The sequence below is a fragment of the Octodon degus genome, unplaced genomic scaffold (assembly GCF_000260255.1).
Source record: "Octodon degus isolate 3935 unplaced genomic scaffold, OctDeg1.0 scaffold00015, whole genome shotgun sequence".
Taxonomy (NCBI): Eukaryota; Metazoa; Chordata; class Mammalia; order Rodentia; family Octodontidae; genus Octodon; species Octodon degus.
In genome coordinates, this window is record NW_004524591.1 from 20,603,628 (window position 1) to 20,607,652 (window position 4,025).

Consider the following 4,025-nt stretch of genomic DNA (forward strand, 5'->3'; position numbering starts at 1 on the left):
ATTAATTGACTTTCCTACCTAGTACTAGGGATCAAATCTATGGCCTCACACATGCTAGGCAAGTGCTCCACCACCGACCCCCCCCCCCACTTTCAGCTTTCAGCCCTCCTAAGTTCATGTACTGGAGACAGTCTCCAAATCCAGATGTCAAGGGGAAGTACTAGGGGTCATGAGGGTGGGGGTGGAATTAAGTCTTTCTTTGTTTCTTTTTTGAGACAGGGTCTCGCTAGGCAGTTTGGGCAGGCCTTGTGCTCACTTTGCAGCCCCCAGCCGGTCTCTAATTTGCAGCAATCCTGCTGTCACAACCTCCAGAGTGCTGGGATTAGGCGTGCGGCACCATGCCTGGAGTTAGCTTTTATAAGGAGAGCCGTAATGCCTTCTGCATGTTACGGTGCAGCAGGAAGGCCTTTGATAGACGAACGCTCTCTGACCTTGTGACTTCTTTCCCTCCAGCACTGCAAAAACTAAGTCTCTGACCTCATAAATCAACCTATGGTCTTCTGTCACAGCAGGGCAAAATGTGCCAGGAAGGCCACACTGTCTTGCTCTCCTGGTGGCTGCCACTACCGAGTTAGGGAGGAGTAAGGACTGCAGCTGGGGAGTTTGTCCTCTGCCCGTGTTGTGAGGCCTGAACAGGGAGTGGGAGGGAGTGTTCCCGTCCCACCGCATTGCTCAGCAGGGAAAACCCTGGGAAAACATGGCTTCGCCAGGACCTTGAGCTTCTCGTCTGTCACATGGGGTGAGGCTCAACTCCATGCCAGCTGTCTCTCGTCACTCCTGGGTCATGGACGGGGCTGGAGAAGTTTGGATTCTCAGGGGTCTGGCTTCCCTCCCCAGCTTTCTCTGGCATGAGCTGGTGGCCTTTCAGGCTGACATTCTGATTGTCGTTGTGGCCACGGGTTGTGGAGGCTGTGCTTTGCTCCATTGGCCAAAGCTAGCCATGTCTGACAGCGACTGGAGTCCACTTCCTTCCACTCTGATCTTCTCCGTGGTCCTCAGTGGCTTCTGGAACAAGGCAAGGCTCTGGGAATGATAAAAGAGGGGATGTTGGTGCCATGAGGACAGCAGCTTTCACCTCCTGGCTTGTCCCTCCACCTTCCCAACACATGCGGTCATCAGCAGGCTGAGGCTAGAAATAGGGCAGAGCAAGGAGCAGCTCAGAGCTCAGGGAAGGCAGAGCAGGATCCTGTGCCCACTGTCTGCTTGCCTTCCAGCCCCCACACTGAGGTCTGGGAGAAGAAGACACTGGGTCCTCACTGTGCGAGGCTGCTCTCTCCTTACCTCCCCATCCATCTCTCTTAGCCTGTGGTGACCGCTGTCCGTTGGGATGGGATATGACTGCTGTGAGCACGCCATCCTACTTCCCTGGGGAGGGTCAGCAGCCTCCCTGGTCACTTATGAGCTCAAGAGGCTCCTGTTCTCATGGTCGCCTCCTAGCAGCATCCCAGCTTCTTTATCCCACGCATGTCTCTCCTCTCTGGCTTGCACAGGACTCAGGGGACCCCTGTCCTTGCCACAGAGCAGTGGTGCAGCCCTGTGGTGAGACCCTCCTCCTGCCCTGACCAGCACCCATGGCTCTGCACAGACTGTGCCTGGCTCTGCTGTCCCTGACTGTGACTCTGGCAGGATTAAGGACAGAGTTCTTCAGAGAAATAGAATCAGGAGAACACATATGTGGAAGGATTTGGCTTAGGAAACTGGTTCACAGCATTATGGGGGCTGGCAAATCCTGCATCCACAAGGCACACTGAGCTCCGGTGGAAGCTCAGTCTTGAGTATGAAATCTGCAGTGCAGGTGTGGCAGGATGGCCACACCAGCAGGGCTTCCAGTCTGGAAGGTGAGTTGTTACTTCTTTCGGAAAACCTCTCTTTACTCTTGAAGCCTTCAACTAATGGGACAAGGCCCACCCACATACGGAGGGCAGGGGGTTATCAGCTTTACTCAAAGTCTACTGACTTAAGTGCAAATCACATTTTTAAAATATGTTATAACGTCATCTCGGCAAGTGTTTGGCCATACAAGGCACCACAGCCTCACCAAGCTGACATATACCAATAACCATGCAGGTTTATTTTATTTTTATTTTTTTTAATTTTATTTATTTATTTATTAGAGAGAGAGAGAGAGAGAGAGAGAGAGAGAGAGAGAGAGAGAGAGAGAGAAAGAGTGTGTGTGTGTGTGGCCAGCTCAGCCCACCAGGGGGCGGGGCTGGCTGGCACGTGGTGCTGGGGGATTGAACCGCGGTCCCTGATGCTTTGCTAAGCTTGTTCTAAGTAGGTGCTTTAGACCACTGAGCCATCTCTCCAGCCCAACCATGCAGGTTTATCGTACAAGCCTGTATGTCTGAACCCTAGGTATGTCTTGGTTTGAGTTTGGCACAGGAGTCTCATGGGTCACATGAATATACTCAGTGCTACTTATTGGGAATAGGCACAGAGGTGTCAGTTCCTTGTCCTGGGTGTAGTTGAAGCCCACACCTCTAAGACATCTATCTACGATGACAAGATAGAAGCACTTTGCATGTCATTAGCCATGTATCATGGAAGTATCAATCATTTCTAGTTTTTTTCTTTGTGCTTGTCAATAGTGCTCCAAAATTTTATAAGAACATGTAGTACTTTTTAACAGAAAATTCTGGTTTAGCATGTTCATGATGGAGTTATAATTCACATCTTGCTGTTGGGCAGCTTCAAACACTGTGGGTATGTGTGGGACTGTCTCGTGAGGGACTGTGGCACTTGTACTGCCATCAGGACAAGCTGCCTGATGGGATAGTCATGAACCATTGATGGCTCAAGCTGGTGAGAACATGTGAAAGATGTAGGAGTTGGCCTTTAGCGTGTGCATGGGGGAAGGCTGGTTATTGCTCACTCTGGGTAAAAGAGATGGTTTTCTCTCAGGCTCCAGGATGGAGGGGTCAGAAGGACCTATTATCCAGGATACCTGGGAGAGCCCCAGTTTGGGTGGTGCCCCACCTCATTCTACTTCTCATGCCCTCCAGTCTCTACTCCTCAGCTGTTGGTGGCTAAGGGCTACAGGGTAAGTGAGGAAGTTAATTCTAAGCCTGAAGCTGGGAGCACCTGGCTTCCCCCTGTACCTGCCCAGTGGGTGATGAGAGAGGGCTCTAGGGAGACCTGAGAGGCAGCGCAGGCAGAGGGAAGATGGATGAGGTGAGGCGACAGAAGATGCAAGCCTTTTTCCTGGGGCTGTGAGCATGTTGAGGGGCTTGTGCGGGCTGGAACAGTTAGCAAAGGATCCCAGGGGAACCGAAGGAGGGCTACAAGTGGGTTGTGGAGAGAAGGGAAGGAATGTTCTTCTCAGTGCTGTTCCCTGGGAAAGCCTTCTCTGTTCTATTCTTAGAAGGAGCTACATTTAGTGGGAAAGTTAAGTCTCACACCAAACCCTTGACTTCTGCACTTTCAAATTTCGAGCTTTGTGAGTGCCTTGAAATTGTAGCAACAACAGTTAAAGCATATGGAGCCGTGGTCGAGAGAGCTAGGCATGATTGCAATTCCTTCAGGTATACAGCAGGGAACCTGTGTCTGTAGACCCTGCATGGTGGGTTCAATCAACCTCAGACCAAAAGTATTTGAAAAAAAAAAAAAGCATCTGTATTGAATGTGTGCAGATATTTTCCTGTCATGATTCGCTAAGCAATATAGTATAACCACTACTTACATAGCATCACATTGTGTTAGATACTATAAGTAATATAGATATGATCTGGAGTATACATTAGGATGTGCATATATAAACACTATCCAATTTTGTACAAGATACCTGCGCATCTGTAGATTTTGGTCCTCATGGTGTGCTGGAGCTGAGCCTTCCAAAATATCAAGCAACTACAAATCATGACTGTACTGATGAACTTAAATGATCCTGACAATTTTTTCATTGCTTGTGTTTGGGGATGAGGAAACTGAAGCACAGAGAGATCAGGTCACAGAGCTCCCCTGTGTTGGGCCTGGGAGTTGAACCCTGGGGTTCAGCCCCTGGGGGAGAGTCTGTGCTCTCACCTGCC